Consider the following 24149-nt stretch of genomic DNA (forward strand, 5'->3'; position numbering starts at 1 on the left):
GCAGTTGTACCAAAGGCCGATTCTCATGAGGAATGGAGTCACTTTCTGTATGAAGTCATATCTTCTCATGAGGAATGGAGTCACTTTCTGAAATGAAGTTTGTAGAGCACATGACTAAGACTTTTGATGAACTGTTTACGAAGGAGCCATAAAAGTATCTTGTGAATATTCAAATTATCCTAGCCTTACCTTCAAACTAGGGTTCCCTGAAGCTTTTCTTCAGTACTACATTATCGTTAGAAAATACATAAGGTCTGAATCTTCACATTTGAAGGATTTTAACTTTTTTCTTTTTTTTTTTTTTTTTTTTTTTTTGAGATGGAGTCTCACTCTGTTGCCTAGTCTGGAAGTGCAGTGGCAGATCTCGACTCACTGCAACCTCTGCTCCTGCATTGAAGCAATTCTCCTGCCTCAGCCTCTTGAGTAGGCTGGGATTACAGGTACGCACCACACTCCCGGCTAATTCTTTGCATTCTTAGCTAGAGACAGGGGTTTCACATGTTGGTCAGGACTTAGTCTCAAACTCCTGATCTTGTGATCCCCACCTCAGCTTTACCAAAGTGCTTGGGATTACAGACTGGGACTTACCAGCGGCCGGCTTTTTCTGTTTTATTTTAATGTAAAACATGCAAAATGCATTCTAACAGTCCACTCCTTCCATTTGCAATTATTAGTTTCCAATGTATTTCAAAATATCGAAATCATAAATACTATTAGAAATGAAGAATCTTTCATGACTGTTCCCTGAGCTTTTCTTCAGTAGTACATTATTGTCAGGGAAAACACATAAGGTCTGATCTTGACATTTGAAGTATCTGTAATTGTTGCTATCAAAATCAGGTTATGACCCAGGACAGCCACAGCCAGGAACGCTCACATAATAGCATCATAAGGCTCATGCCACAATGATCTGGAAGGGCAACTAGCCATAGGCACTGCTATTTGGTTCAGAAAGCACCAATTATTCGATGCTCTCTGATCCACTTAAATAACTCAGCTGGAAATCAAACAAAGCCAACCTAAAAAAAAAAAAAAAAAAAGGTCTACACTAGAGGTATTGTTGTGTGTTCTTTCAAGTAGACTATATTTTAGACGTCTAACTAAGGGTCATAACTCTTGTATCTCTCCTTTATAGAATTAGAAGTTTGTCAAAGTGTTAAAAATAAAAGAGTGTGGAATGTCTAAAGGTTTATGAGAAAGTTCAGAAGGAAAGTAAGAAAAGACTAAAGCTGCAAGACTTTAGGTAGGAGTAGATACTAACAACAATAAGAAAAATGAAAGCTTTCATCCATCTTTCATTTGGTTCTCATCTTCTCCTGGAAATCAAATTTGCATATAACTTACATTTTAATAAGGAATGATTGTTACAAAATTTCACATTCATTTTTGGAGTAAAAGATTGGTTGGAATTAAGAACTATTTAAAAATTGATTTTTAATATTTAAACAAAATCCTAAGAATCTCTCCATTTCCTAAATCCTTATCCAAGATTAATGCCATATTTATGAACCCTCCCTCATGCTATTAGAAACATCATATGGCAATGTCGACACATTAACAGTTGTACCCTAAAGACCACTTCCTAGAAATTACATTATTTTCCTCATCAGACACAACATTGTGTTTCTTCCAAACTCCAAGTGATTCCAGGAGTAGGATAAAGTTCTACAGTGTTGCTGGCCTTCTAGAAGCTGGGGTATTTCTACTCTGTAGCACTCTGACAGGAAATCCAAACCAAAGAAAGGAAGATGAAATGGTATTGGTGATCCCTTACAGAGTTTAGGAAACAGATATATAGTTGAGGGAAGCTGAGGTGGGCTAGAATTTTGAAGATCACGGTATCAACCAATGGAAGTGAAGCTGGGAACACATTTCAGAAACCTGCATGAAGTAACCTTGAGTCTTCTGATTGAATACCTAGCTGAGCATTGGGAAGGATAATTTTACAAGGCCAGATCAATGAAAACCTATGAGGAGCTATAACCAGAGAATACCTGAAGTTCACAAAGGGTTGGTAAGGCATTTTAGTTCCAAGCTAAATAGAAGGAGAAAAATATTGAAAAAATCAAGGCAATTCAATACATCTGCAGTAAAATTATATCTTCAGAGTAAGCTAAACTAAACCGAAAAGGAAAATCTATGTCTTCAAAACAAATATCCAAAACAGACTTTGAAAAGGCTGAAGCTGATCCACGGGTAACTTAACTGGCTTCAAAACAAAAATCAAACACATTTTAAAGGAACATTATACCATCTGGGCTTCACATACGCTACATTCACCAAGTACAGCTCTCAAAAAAATTAGAAAAAGATACATAGAAAACCTTCCAAATATTTAAGGAAATTTAGCAACATATCTTGATAACTCACTCATATAAAATATCCTCGCCAAATAAGCAAATAATGAACTTTTCTTAGTGTGATTAGGGAATCTATTAAAAACCTACAAGTAACATTATATGTAATGAATGGACATTAACCACTTTCCCCCATGATCAAGTGTACATGATTATATATAGCCATTCATTGTTTGTATATACTAGCAATGAACAATTTAGAAAGTAAAATTAAAGTGTAATCCAATGCTATTTAAAACTAAAAAATATTTAGCTATTTATTTAGAAAAGTGTGTGTAGAATACCTACACAGAAAGCTATACATTTTTGCTAGAAAAAAATAAGAACTACTAAATGTAGAATATGTCAGGTACACAGATGTACTCATATATTGTCAGTTTTTTTTTGTTTTTTTTTTTTTTTCAGATGATCTATAGATTCAAACACAACCCCAGTCAAAATCCAGGCAGACTATTTATTTTTGTTTTTTTTACATTTGACAATTGATTCTGAAATTTGTATAGGAACAGAAACAATATAAAATAGCCAAAGCAATTCTGGAAAAACAAATGGGAAGACTGGCATTGCCTGATTTAGACACTTAGCCTAAGACTAGAGTAATCAAGAGAGTTAGGTCTTAGCATAAGAAGATATATACAGATAAATTAAATGTATAGAATTCAAAAAAGATCCACATATATATGGTAGGTGTTTTTTTTTAGTAAAAAATACTAGAATAAAAACGGAGAAATGATCATCAACTTTACAAGCAATGCTGTAAATATTGGATGTAGTTGTGGGGAAAATTAATCTAAAACTTCACCTCACAATATTTACATTGAAATGAATTATAGACCTAAACACAAAAGCAAAAACCGTAAAATTTCTAGGTGAAATTATAAGAGAAAACATTTTTGGCCTTGAGTTTGGTAAACATCTCTTAGGTGGAACACAACAAATAAAAACCTAAAATAACACCTCGACAAGTTAGACATCAACAAAATTTAAAACTTCTGTTTTGTAAAAGACACCATGGACACAGAAAAAAAAAGACAAGCCAGAGACTGGGAGAAATGATTTTCAACATATGTATTTTATATTGCACTTATATTCAGATTATGTAAATAACTTACAACTCAATAATAAGAAGACAATGAAACATTTTTAAATGTGCAAACAACTTGAATAAATACTTCACGATAGAAGATTTTCAAATGTCCAAGAAGCACATGTAAAAAAATGCTTAGCGGCGGGGCGCGGTGGCTCACGCCTGTAATCCCAGCACTTCGGGAGGCCGAGGCAGACGGATTACCAGGTCAGGAGTTCGAGACTATCCTGGCTAACAGGGTGAAACCCCCTCTCTACTAAAAACACAAAAACTTAGCCGGGCGTGGTGGTGGGCGCCTCTACTCCCAGCTACTCGGGAGGCTGAGGCAGGAGAATGGCGTGAACCCAGGAGGCGGAGCTTGCAATAAGCAGAGATTGCACCACTGTCCTCCAGCCTGGGCGACAGAGCGAGACTCCGCCTCAAAAAGGAAACAAACAAACAAACAAACAAAAAGCTGCTTAGCAATATAAGCCATCAGGAAAGTACAAATAAAAACCACAATGAGATACCAGTATACACCAAACAGATTGATCTAGGTGTCCGAATTGAGAGTAAATTTTTAAGTATTAGAGTACACTGTACATTGACAAAGTAATTTTATGTTGACTGAATCTAATACTAACAAAATAGAACTTGTTTCTTTCATGTCTTTGTGGGTATTTTCCACTTATTTTTAGTAATCTATTTTCATTGTAATTCAGAAGTGTATAAATTTATGAGAGATTAGAAATTTTTTAAGTGTCCCTTACCACAGATATTTTGAGAAACCTTGTTTGAAGAAATTGGAATAAGGTATTTAGCCCACACGGTACACTAGCAAGATGACCCCGGTAGTATCAACCCGGAAGCTAACGAAATGTACTCTGTGTAGACCTGGCTCAGTCTTTAACATCCCAATCCCCGTTGGATTTCCCGTGAAGACAGAAACCACAAACTATTGCTTTAACGATCATGTTGTTCCCCCATCCATATGTTAATACACTTTATGCATATCATGACAGGTGAAAAGATTGCATAAAATATGTATATCTAATTCCCTGTGAGAGGAAATTTAGAAACACAAAATATGGCTAACCTTTGCCTGATGCAAATATGAAGACCAAATTTCATCCTGATGCTTTAGATGGCCTCAACTTTACAAAGCTTGATACACAGTCTTTTTTTTTTTTTTTTCTTATAAACTGCTACACTAGTACACTTGTTGCTTAGCTTTAAATTGCATGTCTGCTTTGTGTGCTGTGATGATAGGACTTTAATAACTGAAGAAACCAACACAAACCAAAATAACACATTAATTATAAAGTGTGGACTTTTTCACAAAAAGGACTGTGAATTTAGAATCTGTACACTTGTTTTCTTATTTTTTTTATCTTTTCTTTTTTTTTTAATTTTTTATTATACTTTAAGTTCTAGGGTACATGTGCATAACGTGCAGGTTTGTTACATATGTTTTCTTTCAATACAAAGCCAAAATAAGTCTACTTGTTGGACTACAGTTTCATTTACTAGGTGTTTTTTTAGTGAAGGAGCGGCACCAATTTTACACAGACATACACAATTTGACTGCAGTGTGCTGTGCTAGCATATGTTAGACTTAATGGAGTATGTGATAAATGTTATTTATATATTTTTCTTTTTATTGCATGTAGACTAAAATAGCACAGAAAACCAATGAGACATAGAGAATAATTTTATCCCCAACTGATTTTATTAAATGATCAATAATGATTAGACAAAATTAAGCCTAATAATTATATAGAATAAATAAGTTCATATAAGGATTTTGCCTTTAAATTTTCTTTGCAGCCTAAATTCTTAGCACAGAAGGATGTGAAAGACAATGTATTTTTTTTTCATGTCTAGCAGAGACTCATCAGATTTAGGAGATTGTGTTTATAGAGCTTTCTTGAAAACTTTCCCACTATCATGGAAAACTTAAATCTATATTAAAAATCTTTTGTGAGCCTTGCTTTGCAAATAGAATCTGGAAAGGAAATAAATCTGTAAAAGCTTTATGATTCTTTCCCCTACATCCCCCCAACACGAAAGAAATTTCATCTGTCAATGCAGTAGTAAAAATTTTTTGAAGAGTCAGACATATGGGCTAACTTTAAAATAGAGATTTTGTTCTTCTATGCCAGTGACTATTTTCCCTATAAAGGATTAGTTGCAGAATCTAATATTCCTCCCAAATATTTGATTGAAAATTCATACTTATTAGCAAAAACCAGAATTACTTTTGGACCAACCTAATATAAAGTGATAAAATATTTATATGAAATTAAACTTTCTGGAAAAAATCTAAACCAATGTATGTAGGTAAAGTGTTAGTTTTCTGCATGTATTTGTTTTCACTACTTTGCATTGGGAGTTGTATTTGGACAATATTCTGTTGTATTAATCTTTTGAATAATAATCCTATCTATGAAGCATTAAAATTTATCTTGCTTAATTATAGATTTTTTTTGTTTCCTTCATTAAGATATTGTGTAACACTAAAGTATTGAATTAAATCTGTGACTCAAATATCTTTGCTTGCTTTCACACAATATTTTACTTTGTGGAAGATTCCAGTGTAATGTTAATAACCAGCCATCATGCTTCCCTTGTCACCCCTATTCTCTTCTATAAAAAAAAAAAAATATTATTTGCTACACAGAATTGTTGACACAATTAAATGATCTTGAAAAGCACTGTTCATAATAAATGCTACGTAAGTGTTTGTTGGTATTATTAACATATCACCATTCAGGCCATAAAGGAAATTCTTGGATTAATTAGATTCGGATCCAATCTTTATAAAATTGTCAAGCTCTCTTTTTTTTTTTTAAGTTTCCAGAAATCTTGAATCCATGTTTTAGTTCTCTGAACTATTGTGGCTTCTTTGAAGGTGTCTTGCTAGTTTAGTCTCAGCTGCTTGTTCTGTTTTTACTATTTAGAGAGTTTTTAGTTAAGAAACTTCTTATTCTCATATGCAGTAACTCACTTTCTTGAACAATTACATGTAGAAAAAAATCTGCTGTAGTTTGAATGTTTTTGTCTTCCTTAAAATGCATGTGTCAGAAAGTGCATTCCTAATGCAACAGTGTTAAAATTTGTGTCCTATGGATAAGAGTTTAGGTTGCAAGGGCTCTGACCTCATGAATAGAATAATGCCATTATAAAATGGGCTTGTGGCTGAATGCAGTGGGTCATGCCTATAATCCAAGCACTTTGGGAGGCCCAGGCAGATGATTCGGCTGAGCCTGGGAGTTCAAGACCAGCCTGGCTGACATGGCAAAAGCCAGTTTCTAGCAAAAACAAACAAACAAACAAACAGACACTTTTTGGTAGTCATCACCTGTGGTTCCAGGTACTTGGGAAGCTGAGGTGGGAGGAGTACTTGAGCAGGGGAAGTGGAGGTTGCAGGGAGAAGAGATTGTGCCACCGCACTCCATCCTCTAGAGTGAGAGAGTGAGACATTGTCTCAAAAACAAACAAACAAACAAAACAAAAATGGGCTTGCAAGAGTGGGTTCATTGATCTTTCTCTTCTGCCATGTGAGAAACAGTATACCTGTACCCTGGAGAATGCGGCACTCGAGCCACCATCTTGGAAGAGAAGATCAGGCCTTCAGCAGACAAAACCTGCCAGTGCCATGATCTTGGATTTTTCAGCCTCCAGAACTGTGAGACACACATTTTTTTTTATTTATAAATTATACATGCTCAGGTATTCTGTTATAGCTGCCCAAAAAAGAATAAGACTGAATAAGACAGAAGCTGTGTAGGCTTGCATGAGAACTTCAATTAACTGTCCATTCTCGAAACAAAACACAGAAATTGGAGATATGCAGACAGACAGACAGACACACACACACACACACACACACACAAACACCCCTAGTCATATTTCAAATTCAACTTAATACACAATTATTAAATATGTGTTACATCCCAGAAACATATGTTGGTAATACACTTTCTAGAACAATTACATATAAATTACTATAAGCAAAGTATTCAAGTTCTCATGATAATGTACATGCACATGTTAATGTACACGAGAACTTGAATACTTTGCTTATAGTTGTGTAGGTCTTAGTTTCCCCTTCTGTAAGTAACTGTACGATAAAAGTAGCACCTATCTTATGAAACACTTCTGAAAAGTAAATGAGGGAATGGATATGATAAGCATAGAACCTGGGTCTCATATAGCAAATATTATAATGTATTATAAAGATATGAAGTTAGGGTTGACCTCAGGCCGTTGAGTGTTGAGAGAGATGGATATTAAACATGTAAAAGTTTATCACTAAAGTGAAACAAGAATCTTATACACTCATAGCTAGTCAGGAAAACAATTCTAGAAAAACTTGAAGCCAGAATTTGCTTATCAATCTGAACTTAGCTTAGATCAAGCTGTTTCATAAGTGGATTAAAATGCCAACATTGCAAATCTATCAATCATAAAAGCTTAACACATCACTAGTCATGGTTACTAAAAATTAAACATGTATGACCTATTTTAAGGAACACACAAGTCAAAACAACTTAAACGTGTTTCAATATTAAGCTAAAATTACTTTTGGTTGTCCTTTGATATTGTACATACAGCTTACTTTATCAAAAGTAATGTTCACATTACTAAAAACAGAATTAATGCATATATTTTAAAAATGTATACAAAAGTTTCACAATTCTGCAATTATTGATGCATATAATAAAAGTGTAGTTTTTATAAGTTGTTGTTAAATTCATTCAACATTCATTAACCAGTTGGGTAATTCACATATGCTTGATACTGAGGATAAAATAAGAAAAATACAGACTAGATCTTTTAACACACTGAGTTTATAGTTCAGTTGAGCAAACAATAAAATGATTTGTGCTGAGGACCACGAAAGAAGTGCCTAGGGTGATATGATATTTACTAGTGTGAGTTTAAAAGGTATAATCCAAGAAACCTTCTCAGAAAGTGATAGATGAGCTGAGGTGTCAACAATAACAGAGATCTAGCTATACACAGATTTAGGAGTTGCCTGTAGTAAGTAGAGCAAACACAAGAGCCAAATTTGGGGACAGGAATAAGACTGACATGCTCTGAGAACCAAAAGGATTAAAATACCTGCTGGTATTGCTGAAAATTAGAGAGTTACAGATAATGGATGTGTCAGGAAAAAAAATATAGAAACTGTGTCTCCTAGAACTTCACATGCTATGTTGGGAATATGAATTTTATCTGATGAGTAATGAGAAGATATTGGAATCCCCTAAATGAAAAATTCCGCTAAAAGTATATAAATTAGTTTAGTAATCATGCATTCTTATACATTAATCAGCCAAATGCATAGTATTTAACTCTCAAACACAGAGGAAATTTGATTATCAACATAACTGTAATGAGGCATATTTTCTTATATTGTAGCAAAAAGATATTACAGGTTTACCTTCTATTACTTGGTACTGTAGCAACAATATTAAATGCTTAAGTCCTGTAGAGAGGTAGACAAAAACTCTTAGATACTCAGTTTAAATACAATATTGTGTAAGGTTATGGGACAACTAACATCCTTCATAAAGATCAATATTACTCTATTTGTTTGTCTGCTTTTTATTATCAAGTCTTCATTCTTATTTATATTTTGTTTTGAGAGAGGGTCTCACTCTATCATCCAGGCTAGAGTGACATGGTGTGAGCAACACTTTAAGTTATCAAAGACTAAACACATTTAGTTCAAAATGGAGACTAGGTAATTTTGCCAGTTACATGAAACAATGTGAAGAATTTTCAATTAATTTTTAAACCAACAAAAAAACTTCAATATTTTAGTATCACTTGCGGAAATAACAGGCTATTTTCCGGTTGAAAAGTATCTCTAATCCATCCCTCTATCTGATACTACCATTAATATGGGCATACAAAACTAATTCATATGCTTTCCAGCTTTTATTTCAAAATCTGTGTGATCACTTAATGCTTAATTTCAACAAATATTTCAACATATTCATATATATATGTATATACACACACACATGAACTTTTTTTAAAAGTTTAACTTATAGTTTATTTTGATGTTAACAATTTCTTTTTTTCTTACAGTAATCTAAACATCAAGGAAACTTAATATTTTGGATTTCTCCTAAAACAAGAACTTGTAGTGCTCAAAGTTCTGTACTCTCTATGGTCATTTTCTTTAGGATAAATGACACAAATATTTAAAAGGAAGTCAATGAAAAGAACAAATTATATTTTTTATTAATACAAATCAAATGAAGTAAAATTGAGTTTGTGATTTTCTCATTACCATATTCTAATCTTCTAAATTTATCAATATAGAAAGATTAATGGTAATAAAATAGCTAATATTTACTGAATGTGTCAAAGAATATTTTAGCTAAAAATATGACATACAAATATAGCATGAACATGGATCAAATATTTATTCAACTTATTAATGGGAAAACCAGTAGCAAAGTAAAACTTCTTAAAAGTACAATTCAAAGAAAAGAGGATTATATAGTCAGTCTTAAAAGGCATGCTGAATAAGTTTGCTAAATTAGAAACAATACAGGTTAACATCTTTAAGGGTAATAAATCTTTGAAAGTTATACTATTAATTAAGTATAAGTCACTTAAATCATTACTGGACTAAAACTATTAACTAACATCTAACTTAACAGATTTTGAAACTTAATAAATGGTAAGTATAAATTCAAACAAACGTGCATTCTGTGGACTCTAAACTAAAGGAAAGTAAGCCTTGCAGAGAGGCAAGGAGACTCTTTTTGTTAAAGACTGTTAGACAATGCTGCAATGAGCATTGAAAGGGCATGTAGTTTTTTTCATCTACTTCCAAGTTTAAAATAATTTTCTTAACATGACTTTATGCTATGCACACATTCTCCAAACTCCTTTAATGTATGCACTCATTGAATTGTTGCTGCAACCTTATATGGTAGGTGCTATTGTTCCATCCTCGGTTTTTGAGACAAGGAAGCTGAAGCACAGAGGCTGGGTATCTCAAATAAAATCATATTATCTGGTGCTCTAAGAGCACCCTCCCACCTTGTATTATATATCGTTATAGTTTAAATATATAGCATCATGACATTCCTCACAGTTTAAATACATAGCAGCATGACATTTGCTAAATATTCTGGGTTTCTTGTAGAAAGTTTGAGTAAGATACTACCCTTGAACATTTTACAAATACTAACACATACGTACAGTGAGAGACTTCCTTTCTCTTGTCTATTTGCTTCAACTATTGCGTCATTCTGATGAGAAGCAAAATTAATAATTTATTAAAGAAATCGACATTAGTTAAGTAATTATGATGTAACAGGCACAGTAGTTAGAATCTTCACTAAATGAGTTAATAGAGAATGTACGTCAAGAAAAAAAAAAAAACATAATTCCAGAAGGAATTTATAAGGTTAAAGAAAGACCATCAAACAAAGGAAATAAAACACACATGTAAATATAACTAAATACTAAGTGCTGAAATACCGACTCCATGTCTTTAATCCTCTGTTCCATATCATGGTAACTTTTAGGTGTAGGGATATAAACATAAGCTATCATTAAACATGAAGTTATGAATAGTTATGAAAAACTATATAGAGGTGGTCTGATTTAAAGTGGTCTAAGAAATTTCATTGCACATGAGGAGGGTACAGTTTCTTATTTATTTCTTACATAAAGTAAGTTATACCTTTTAAATAAAAAAAAGTGGGGGGCGTAACCTTCCAAATACAACGTGAGTAATGCTATTTTTTAAAATAATCATTCAAAGGAAGGAAAACAACATTCAAAAGAAGGCATAAAGTATTTTGAAAAGTGATTTCAAATTTAATCACCATACATGGAAATATACCCAACTTATTCTATCAGCTGGTAATTTTTTTTAAATTGAGAAACAAGAAAAAATTATAAATATATGCTATTTACAAAAAAAAAGTTTTAACACATGCATAGTCAGATAGTTTGATAGTAAAATAACAAGAAATAATATATGATGTAAAGAGTAGCCCCAAAGAAATTGGTGTAGTTAAATTAATGTTCTACAAAGCTAAAATCATTATGATACAGAAGGTAATTATGCAACAATTAAAATTTAAATCATTAATGATGCCACTAAAAAGTCAACATTCACATGACTTTAAGTACACAGTCTCAAAATACACAAAGATATATATAAAGAGAAATTGATAAATAATTATTAATCTCATATGATATATAATTTTATTGTGTTCACATATATTATACATTATAATTAATACAATGCTTCTTGGAAACATAAAAGACCAAGAAGACCTAATGTTGGTAAAGTTGTAGAAGGGCTGAACATACATAAAAATTGATATCCAACAATTAGAAAATACATATTCCTCTAAGGTAAACATGTAACATTTTAACAATTGATAGTAGAGTACACAAACAAGTCACAATAAATAACAACATATAAAAAACAGAATATGTCTTCTGACAAGATTAAACTAAATTAGAATTTATTTTTAATTAAAACGTCTCTATTTGTGCAATTTTAGTTTTGAATGCTTCTGAGTAAGTCTAAGAATAAGAAAGTTTTTGAATGGGGTCAAACTTTCCTGAAAATTCGACCAATATTCACCAAGACTGCCCAAATTCTGGGCCATAAAACACACTGTAACAAATTTAAACAACAAAAGTCTTACAATGTGCCCTCAGAAAACAATGGATTTAGCCTATAAATCAATAACGGAAAGACAACTTGAAAATCCAAAAATAAATGGAGATTAAAAAACACACTTCTAAATAACATATTGGTCAAAGAAGAAATCACAAGAGAGATAAAAAAATGTTATAAACTAAATGAAAATGAAAACACAATTTGTTAAAATTATTGGGATGAGTGAAGGTAGTTCAGTGACAATTCAACACATGAAATTTTTACCATAGACATATACATCAGAAAAAAAGAAGTATCTAAAATGAATATTCTAAGTTTACACTTAGGAAACAAAAAAGGAGCAGCAAATTAAATCCAAAATAAGCAGAAGAAAATACATAATAAGAATTAGAGCAGAAATCAATGAAATTGAAAATAGGAAATCAATGGAGAAAATCAAGAAAACCAAAAACTGGTTCTCTAAAATGATCAATAAATTTAATAAGCCTTCAGACAGGCTAATAAAGAAAAAAAGGGAGAGGACATGATTTACAATATGAGAAATTAAAGAAGGCACATCATTTCAGATCTTATGGACAACAAGAGGATATTAAGTCTATGTACATAAATTTGGTAACCTAGGTGACAAAAGATACCAAAACATACAGTGGAAAAAGTAGACAATTCAAATAGGCCTATATCTATTTTTAAAAGTTGAATCAATAACTACTAAACTTGTAAAACAGAAAGCAGTAGCCCCAGATGAGTTCACCAGTAAATTCTACCAATGTTTAAGAAAGAAATTATACCAATTCTACACAATGCCTTTCAGAGGATGGAAGCAGAGAGAATACTTTCTAATTCACTTTATAAGGCTAGCATTACCCTAGTATGAAAATTATAAAAACACATTGCCAGGAAAAAAAAAAAAAACTATAAGACAACATATCTCATGAATATAGATACAGAAGTGCTAAACAAAATAACAAACTAAATTCAATAGTATATTAAAACAATTATACACCACAACCAAGTGGGAGTGTTCTTCAGATATGCAAGGCTAGTTCAACATTTGAAAATAAATGAATGCAATCCCTTATATCAATATGCTAAAAAATAAAAATCACATCATATTAATCAGTGCTGAATAAGTACTTTACAAAACTCAATACCCATTTATGATAAAAACTCTCAGTAAACTTGGAATAGAGTGTAACTTCTCAACTTGATAAATAGTATTTACAAAAACCTATAGCTAATATCATACTTAATGGTGCGGAATTTGAAGTTTTCCCACCAAGATAAAGGCAAGACTGTATCCTCTCACTACTTATTTTCAATATCATATTGGAAGTACTAGTTTATGCAGTAAGACAAGGAAAGGGAATAATAGGTATGCAGATTGCAAAGGACAAAATAAAACTGTCTTTTTTCACAGCAGACATGATCGCATATGCAGAAAATTCAAAACAATTGATTTAAGAAAAACTTTGGGAACCAATAAGCAATTATAGCATGGTTGAAGGATACACGTTTAATATATTATAGAAAAGTCAATCACTTTTCTATATATTAGCAATGAGCAAGTGAAATTTGAAACAAAAAACACAAAAACATTTACACTAGCATTCCCAATAACAAAATATTTATATATGAATCTAGAAAAATATATACAAGATCAATATGAAGGAAAGTAAAGAACTCTCATGAAATAAAAAAAACTAAATAAATATAGAAATATTTTATATTCATATGTAGAAAGACTCAATATTGACACAATGTCACTTCTTTCCAACTTGGTTGTAGATTCAATGAAATTCCAATGAAAATCTCAACAAGTTATTATGTGAATATTGAAAAACGAACCCTAAAGTTTATATGGAGAGCCAAAAAATGCAAAAGAGCCAGCACATATTGAAAGAGAAGAACAAAGTTGTAAGATTGACACTGCCTGACTTCAAGGCTTATGATAAAGCTTCAATAATAAAGACAGTGTGGCAAGGACAAACTAATAGAAAAATAGATCAATGGAACAGAATAGAGAACCCAGAGATAGATCCACATGAATATACTGTCATCTGACTTTTGACAAATAAGAAAAAGCAATACAGTAGAGCAAAATAGCCTTTTACTAAACAAAATAAAATCCACATTCAAAAAAAAAATATGAATCTAGATGGAGACCTTACACCTTTCACAAAAATTAACTCAACATGAATAGCAAACCTAAATGTAAAACACAAAACAATAAAACTCCTAGAAATAACATGGAAGAAAATCTAGATAACTGTGCAGATGAAGATGACTTTTTAGATATAGCATCATAGGTATAATTCATGAAAAAATTAGATAAGCTGGACTTCAATGAAATTAAAACTTCTGTTCTGCATAAGACAATGTCTAGATAACAAGAAAACAAGGCACAGACTGGGAGGGAATATTTGGAAAAGACACATCTGATAGAGGACAGTTATCCAAAATATATAATGCACCCTTAAAATTCAACAATAAGCAAACAATCTGACTGACAAATGGGCTGAAGACCTTAAGAGACACTTTACTTAAAGAAGATTATACAGATGGGGAATAAACAATGACAAGATGGTCCGCATCATATGTCATCAGAAAAATGTAAATTAAAACCATGAAATACTACAGTGCATCTGTTAAAATGGCCCAAATATGGAAAACTGACAACATCAAATGCTCATGAAGTTGTGGAGGAAAAAGGGCTCTTATTCATCGTTGCTGAAATGCAAAATGTTACAGCTACTTTGAAAGACAGTTGGGTAGTTTCTTACAAAACTAAACATACTCATTATATGACATAGCAATTGCACTCTTTGGTATTTATCCAAAGGAATTGAAAACTTTTGTCTTCACAAAAACCTCTATATAGAGTTTTGTAGCAGCTTTATTTATAATTGCCAAAACTTGGAAGCAACCAAAATGTCCTTCAGTGGGCGAATGAAAAAAAAAGAAAAAACTGTGGGATATTGAGGCAATGGAATATTATTCAGTGCTAAAAAGAAATAAGTCTTTAAGTCACGAAAAGACACAGGTTAACTTTAAATGCATATGACTAAGCAAAAGAAGACAATATCAAAAGACTATATGCTGAATGATTATGTATGATACTACAATTAACACATGCCATTATTTATCTGTCCAAAACCATAGAATGTACAACATAAGAGTGAACTGTAATGTTGGGGCCAGGTGCGATAGCTTATGCCTCAGGAATCAAGGATTCAGTGTGCTATGATTGCACCAATGCACTCCAGCTTAGGTGACACAGTGAGACCCTATCTCAGAAAAAACAAGAAAAAAAAAAAGTGAATCCTAATGTAAACTATGGGCTTTGGGTTATTATGATGTGTCAATGTAGGTTCATCAGTTGTAATAAATGTACCACTCTGGTGGAGGATGTTGATAATGAGGGAGGTTATGCATTTGTGGAAGCAAGGCAGATATGGAAAATCTCTGTCAACTCCTCTTAATATTTCTGTGAACCTATAACTTCTTTAAAAAAAAATAAAGTCTTTTAAAAGTCAACTGATAAAAGACTAATTAATAATCATTAATTTTAGCAAAATAGAAATCTTTGTTTACATTTACAGCCACAACTTTCTTTGAAAAGGAGCAATAACAATTTAGTAAGGACTACATTAAAGACAGTTTAGTAAAAGAATTTGGAGGAGTTAAATACATTGTCAACTGACTTTTGACAAATAAGAAAAAGCAATACAGTAGAGCAAAATAGCCTTTTTACTAAACAAATGAACATCCATATTCAAAAAGTCTGTGAAAGTTGCAAGACAAAGCAGTAGTTGAAGAGAAAGAGGGGTCAAGAGCAGAAGTTTTTTAACATAAACAAATAGCTTTTTTTGCTAGTAAGAAATATCAAGTACAGATAACATGTAAACATTTAGGGGAGAAACAAAACTAATAGTACAAAACTCTTCCAGACATTTGCAGATTCATTCCCAATTTAGTTTATCAAGCCAGCATTACCTTAATACCAAACCAATTCACATATCAATATTCCTAATATAATCAATTCGACATTGTAAATATAACTTTAGCAAATTAAATTCAGCAAGGCATTAAAAGAATTGATCATGTCCAAGTGGAATCTCTCCTAGGTATGCAAGGTTTGTTAAGTATTTGAAATCTAATCAATGTATTTGACTGCAATAACAAACCAAATACCAAAAATCACATAATCATCTCAATAGAAACAACAAAGTTATTTGGAAAAATCAAACATCAAACCTGGTAAAAATTCTGAACAAATTAAGAAAGGAGAGGAAGTCCTTACAAATTGGTTGAAGACATCTATTAAAAAAGAAAAACCTACAGCTAACATCATGTTTAGTAATAAAAGTATTGATGTTTTCCCCTAAGATCACAAAAAAGACAAGGATGTCTGCTCTCAGCAACTCTATTCAACATGGTATTGGAGTGTCTAATCAGTTCAATAAGATAAGGAAAAGAAAAAAAAAAAGACATTCAAATTAACAAGAAAAAAATTCAATTGTCTTAATACTCAGATAACATAATTGCCTCTATAGAAAAATGAGTGAAGTATACAAAAAAAAAAACTACTACACTAATACGTGAGTTTGAAAATCAATTGTATTCCTATATACTGGCAACGTGAATTCAAACCTTGAAATTTTAATATCAATTAGAAAATATAAAAAATATGAAACAATTTGAAAGTAAATCTGACAAAAGTTGTACAAGACTTGTGCACTAAAAAATTGAAAGCATATTGGTGAGATAAATTAGAGATTTTGATTAATGAAGAAGCTTATCATGTTCTTGGGACAGAAGACACAGGTATCAAATCTCTCCAAATTGACTTATTGATACAATGCCATAACAGTAAAAATAATGTAGCATATATTATGGTAGAAATTGAAAAGTTCATTCTAAAATTTATATAAACACGCTGTATTAGTCCGTTTTCATTCTGCTGTAATGAACTGTCCAAAATTGGGTAACTTCTAAAACGAAGAGGTTGAATTGACTCATAGTTTAGCATGACTGGGGAAGCCTCAGGAAGCGTACAATCATGGTGAAAGGTGAAAGAGAGGAAAGGCACCTTCTTCACAAGGTGGCAGGAAAGAGAAGAACTGAGCAAAGGGGGAAGAGCCCTTATAAAACCATCAGATCTCATGAGCACTCATTCACTATTAGAAGAACAGCATTGTAGAAATTACCCCCATGATGCAGTTACCTTATCCTGGTCTTCCTCTTGACACATGAGGATTATGGGAATTATGGGGATTACAATTCAAGATGAGATTTGGGTGGGGCCACAAAGCCTAATCATAGCATAGGCAAATAACCTAAAATTACCAAAATATTCTTAAAGATAGAGTTCTTTAGTTACCCGAATTTAAGAACTAGTGAGCCTTCAGTAAGGAATACAGTACAATATTGGCATAAAGACAACCAGGTAAATGAAACAGGGTTATTTAGTGTCAGAAATAAATCCATATACATATATAAGACAACTGATTTTCAACAAAGATGAAAAGGCAGTTTGGTGATGAATGGATAAAAATGAATGTTGTGAAATTACTGGAAATTCATATTCAATAAAACAAAAACAAAATAACAAAACAAATTTTGACTTATATCTGGAACCATATTCAAATATTAACCCCCAAATTGATCATATACCTAAATAAACACCTTAAAACTTTAAATAACTCTAGGAAAACGTAATAGAAAATCATTTGTGATCATGGGTATATTAGTCATTTCTCACATTGCTAACAAACATATACCTGAGACTGGGTAATTTATAAAAAAAAAAAATTTACTCTCAGTTTTACATGGGTGGGGAGGCCTCAGGAAACTTACAATCATGGTGGAAAGGAAAGCAAACACATCCTTCTTCACATGGCAGCAAGAGAGAGACATGAGTGCCCAACATAGGGGGAATGCCCCAATAAAACCATCGGATCTTGTAAGAACTAACTTACTATCATGAGAACAGGATAGGGGAAACCACCCGATGATTCAATTATCTCCATCTAGTCCCTAACATATCACATGGGGATTATGAGAACTATAATACAATTCAGGATGAGATTTGGGTGGGGACACAGCCAAACCATATCAATGGGTTAAGCAAAGAATTCTTATATTAAACATCAAAAATGCAATCTTTAAAAAAACAAATTGATAAAATAGACTTTGTAAAATAAAATTAAAAGAGTAGTCCACAAAAGACATTGCTAAGAGAATGAAAAACCCAGCCACTAACTAGAAGAAAATATTTTCAAATCATTTATACCATAAAGAACTTGAATCTAGAATATATGAGAATCTCTTAAAACGAATAAGAGGTTAAAAAAACATAGAAATGGACAAAAGATGGAAGCAGACATACCACTAAAGATGGTATATACTGATTTCAAGAAAGTATATAAAAAATAATTTTAACCCATGTGATGAAATAATATGTACAACAATCCCTTATGACACATTTTTACCTATATAACAAAGCACATCTACCCCAAACTTAAAATATAGGTTAAGAAAAAATTTTAAAGCACCATTATTTATGTATAAGCATATTAAACTACAATGAGATGATATTTTTATAAATCTATTGGTATAACTCAAACAGACTGACCATAAAATGTTTTCTCTGAGATATAGAGGAATTGGAGTTGTTGGTGAGAATATATAGTGCTGCAACTAGTCTGGAAAACAGTTTTATCATTTCAGGAAACCAGTATATAAACATATATGCTTACCACATGACCCAGGCAATTTACATCTACCTGTTCCCCAAAGAGAAATAATAGTCTGTGTCCATAAAAAGAATTGTACACAATTGTTCATACTTAGTACATATGTAATAGCCAAAAACTCAAAATAACCCAGACAACGTTTAACAGCTGATTGGATAAATTATGACATATATATGCAATAAAATTCTACTCAGAAATGAAAAGTAATGAGCTTTTGATGAATTAAACTATATAGATAAATCTGAAAATAGTTTTACTGAGTGAAAAAGGCCACTTAATACAAGCGAATATGCCAAAGGATTGCATTTATATAAAACTCTAAGAAATACAAACTAATCTATAACGTCAGAAAGCAGATCGGTACTTGCATTGGGACGGATGAAAGGGAGCAGGAAGGATTAGGAAGAAGGTAATATTTAGGAGTAGAAATAATATTTTGTGTGTGATAGATATTTTCATTTATTTGACTGTGGTTGTGAATTCACAGGCATATACACATGTCAAAACATATATACTTTAAATAAATGCAGATTTAAAAAAATAATATATCAATTCAGATGACAAAAATTCCCAAGTTGATTGATCACTTCCATATTGCAATTACCCAGTTTCTAAATATACCACACTATTAATTTTACTTATCTTTTGCCATTCTTATACATTGTTAGCATGCCTATTAGTAATGTGTTTTTTTAAAATATTGGTTCTTATTAGATTACTAAGGGGAACAATGAAAGCAATTCAGTCTGCAAGTTTTTCCAATGTTTCTCATTAATTTTAAGCCTCTTTCTACTGATGTCTAATGGCTGAAATGCATATACTTGAAGCAAATGTCCAGCAGAGAATGAGAATCCATACCAAGGTATCATGTAAGAGACCTATTCTGGTATAAGTATACAAGGTGATTGTGTTCACTTTAATAGTTTTAAGTATATATATATATTTATTTTTACTCATATATTTAGTTATAAATTTATTGTGTTATTGATAGTTAAATTGTTACTTGAATGAATTAATTCTGAATTTTATGTATAGAAGGCCCTCTTTTGACAGGATAAGATAATAATCTTGGATAATATTTTGATCTTTACATTCCCTCAAAGGAAAACCCTGTCCACATAAATAAATGATAGCCCTTTTCTTCTGTGAGAGTAAGAAAAGTGTAATTTTCATCAAGTTCCCTGTAGGTTCACCATGGATTGCATTGTGTTAGTCAGTTTCTCTGTGGAAATGACATTTTCTCACAAATGGAACCAATAATTATCCATAAGTCCACACAGAAGAATGTGGAGAATGTATCTCTTGGAATTGCTTAGCAAGAACCTGTATCTCTGTACAAGGCTGTTGGTGATAGATGACAGGTATTATGAGGAGGAGTAATTGGCAGAATGTGTATAGTCCTGATGTATATCAAATATGGTGGCTCTTTAATAATTTTATTTTATCCTAAACAGAACTCTTCATTTTATTTTCATTATTTTTCTGTATGCAATAAATCTTGTGCTTACTTATGGCTGGTTAAGGTCCCAGAGAACACTGTTTTTATATTGTTCTTCATCATCTATGCATCCAAACCTGGAACCTAGTGTTGTGTTTGAAATAAACGTGGTGTTTATAAATATCAAATTATTAAAATGTCTATTTTGCTATATTGATGGTGGAAAGCAGTTTCTAAAAGGCAACTTGTCCATATGTATCAATAATTCAAAGCAGTAGTACTTTTTATTTGCCAACTTATCTCTTGGAACAATATCCCCCCAAAAAATCAGAATAGTGCAAAGATGTATGTATAGGTACATTCAATACAGCGATGTTAGTAATATAATAAACAAACAAAAGCCAGTACAATATAAATGACATTCTATGTAGCAGAATGCGTTAGTAAATTATAGCAAATTTATAACATGGAAGAATATGCTGATATTGGAAATATATTTGTGTGTTTTAAAAAAAAAAAAATAATGTTTTTTCATCCATCTTGTTCCGGGCTAACCATTTGTCCCAAAAACTCTTCTCTGCTTACTTGGGCACTATTTAAATCTCCTTGGGACCTAAGTGGGAGGACTGGGTGTACATTCTTTATTTTTATGAGTCAGTCTTTCTTTCCCTGACGAAAGTGAAGAAAAGGGCTTGGGACTTGCTTCAGCAGACAGCTGTTTGGAAACTTTCTCTCATTACATATTCTCTCTGAATCTATTTAAAATATTGTATCAGAGTTCAGTGTTGTCGAAGAGTTATGGTAACCCTAGATCGCTTTTTATAGCCAAGCTTTAGGTAATCTGTGTAATTAGACTTGGAAGTCCAATTACATAGTTGTTAAGTTGTCTTGCTTAAGAAATTTTCCCTTCTTAGTCTCAAACTTGAGTCAAGTTAAAGAAAGTATAACTGCATTACTACATTACTTCAACTCCAATCTGGTCACCATGACTGAGCTAAGTGGGGCAATATCAGTTCTTTCTAGAATATATATTGACCTCTAACTCTTGTCCCTAGATTGGGTTATTAGTATGGTCTTTAATGATTAACTCCTCTAACTGAAACCATTGCTGAAGAGTTCAGTGCATCAAATAAATTTTATGCCAACTCCCTATGACTTCTTCCTATTTTTTCTATTTGGTCTGTGGTATATTATAATTAGCTAGTATTTCAAAAAGTTTGTTTTACAAGTTATGAATCTTACTCTAGTGCCAATAGACATAAATAATTTTTGTATTTTAAAAAATCATTTTGGAAAACAGAATCTATTTGATCTATTTCAAGTTAAGTGTCCTTCCAAGTCCAAGCAACCATGACTTCCATATGGTGAAGTCTTCTAATACATACATTTCTGGAGGGGTAATGTTTGGGTGAGCAATTGCTCTTAAGGAAAACAAATTAAACAAAAAACAAAAAGAAAAAAACCCTTAGTTGTTGGAAATTGGATCAACATTCCAAAATGTTTTATTAAAATCAATAAACACCATTTAAGATGGTTTAAACACTTTCTGTAATTTATTATCAAACCAACTGCAAACTCAAAGGCATTTATTTCAGTGAAAATCATATCCCTTAATTACATATACAGACACTCAAGGCAAACATTGTACCAGATAAATTTAAACAAGCAAGGAAGACTTTAATTGAAATTATTGCAATAGGAGAGAGAGGCCAGAACTTGGACTGAACTCAATTTCATGAGAACAAAACTTAGTTGGTTTATAAATTGCCAGGGTAAACTGATGAAAAAATATGTTACAGAGGACATTATGTCAACTGGAGGCTCATTAATAGAATGTGTACAACATGTCCTGTTAATTCAGAGCTTGTAAATGTTGTCCATGGTGATTAGGTCATCTATGTTTACTAATCAGAACCCATTAAAGTTAGGCTTCTAGTCTCTTACAGAGACCAGGAGATAGGAGTTCTCTCTTGATAATTATATTCAAAAGGATGGTTCTTAGCTCTTTAAGACTAAGACATTACATACATCTCAAAAAGGACGAGGAAAGAATTTATAGTTACAAGTTTTCCAAATTAAATGCTCTAAGCAAAGGGAGTCAGGTCCTAGGGTCAGGAAGAAGCCTGTCTAATGTTTAGTCAAGCTAAGAAAACATAGAAACAATCTCTGGGACATTCTAAGTAAATAAAAATCATTTTCTTATGCTGATTCATTTTCTTTCAGCCTGTGCTGATTTTTTTGTTACCATTTTTAATTCATTTATTTTTTAAGGATGGGGACTCACTTGATTACCCAGAATGAATTTCAGTGGCCCGATTTGTTTGGTGGTATGGGATCTCCTTTCCTGCCTCTTCCTGACTTTCATACTCATCAGGGAAAATGAAATTTTGCCTGGAAGACAGGTCTCAATTTTGTAAATAACTTGGATACAGTGGTCTTGTGTAGGTTACTTCATTTATGTGATATGTATTGTGTCCAGCATGCTATCAAATTGGCATATGAATAAAGGTGTGGTCATAAATTAAACAAATAAGACTAGTCTAAACTTGTTAGTTGAAAGGGAATGTGGTGTCTTCTAAAATTTTACTTTAATTTTAACCTAGGTAAAACAATGATGTTTGTAGGCTTCAGAATAATTAAAATGGCTTTAAATGGTGAGCTTTTGTGTGGTTTAAAATCTTGAAACCATAGAATGATTCTCATCTATAAAATACCAATATCTGATAGGCAGTTCAGAATTTCTTGCCTCCAAAGTTTATAAAATGTGCCAAAATAAGTATTCTCTGTTGGGAATAAGAATAGTTTTATCTAATTCAGAAATTATTAAAGGGGAGATTCAAAATATAAAGGAATAAGTTAGTAGAAAAGAGGGATGTAAAGTAAGTTGTGGATAGAAGATGTATTTTTTTTTAAGAAAAGTTTAAAGAATAACTGAAGAAAAAAAATAAAATAGAAATAAATGTATTGCTAGGACAAATCAGAAAGTCCAAGCATGTCATAGATGGTATATGTCATGATAAGGCTGGTGAAGGGAATTTATGAAAGAAATGTTGTGTGTGATTAAATTAGCTCTAATTAAAAGGAAATTGTTTATAACAGACTTTCTAAAGAATGCTCTACATGCTAAAATAAAATTTGCTTAAGGGACTGATTTGCTAAATTACAAGAAATTTTGCTTTTAATGCTATAGTTGGTATCTTTTAAAGCTTCTCTTATTTGTATTTCAGAAGTTCAACTGTTGTTCTGTGTTACTGCTTTCATCTCTTTCTCCTTTTGAGAAGGCCTGAGTTTATAACTGTTTCCCTGACCTTTTGTGTCAGCTCTTGTAACTATTTTCTCTCCAGTTTTAAACATTACTATAACCTGATGCTAAAATATTTTATCATAGAGGTCTATAAAAGCAGTATCTTCCTTCAATATCAGTATAACTTGATTTTATACTCTTAGTATTTCTTGCTGTGTACCTCATTTTGGCTTTTAGTTTTGGCTCTTATATTGTTTAAAAGAGTTTTAAGTGCTAATGATTGCCTACCTATCCCCATTCCCATCTGGTCTAGAATGTTTAATGGAAGTCCCTTGGCCAAAGTGAATCCCCCCAAAACCCTAAAAATCTTAGACCATGACATGAAAGAGTGGATTGACATGCTTCACTATCCATCTGAAATTTAGGCCAGGTTCAAAAGGCCTTTCAAAATTACAAAATAAAATATTGCCCTTTCACACAAAGGAAATGAATAGCTCCCCTATTCAACCAGAAGACTTAGTCTTATTAAAAACTTAAAAAGAAGGATCCCCTAAGGATCAACTATAAATAAAATAGAAAGGCCCCTATTGGGTATTATTAAGTACCCCCACTGCT

The 24149-nt window shown here is 32.1% G+C and overlaps 1 long non-coding RNA gene across 1 annotated transcript in view; it reads right to left on the reverse strand.

Moving 5' to 3' along the window:
• Positions 1–5133: 5133 nt before the first annotated feature.
• LOC108537963 (uncharacterized) overlaps positions 5134–24149 on the reverse strand; it is an 87834-nt gene continuing 68818 nt past the window's right edge. The window contains exon 4 of the long non-coding RNA XR_001887970.1: positions 5134–7109. This is a non-coding gene — a long non-coding RNA (uncharacterized LOC108537963). The remainder of the gene's footprint in view (positions 7110–24149) is intronic.

This window comes from Rhinopithecus bieti, unplaced genomic scaffold (assembly GCF_001698545.2).
Source record: "Rhinopithecus bieti isolate Rb0 unplaced genomic scaffold, ASM169854v2 scaffold_13558, whole genome shotgun sequence".
In the NCBI taxonomy this organism is placed as follows: Eukaryota; Metazoa; Chordata; class Mammalia; order Primates; family Cercopithecidae; genus Rhinopithecus; species Rhinopithecus bieti.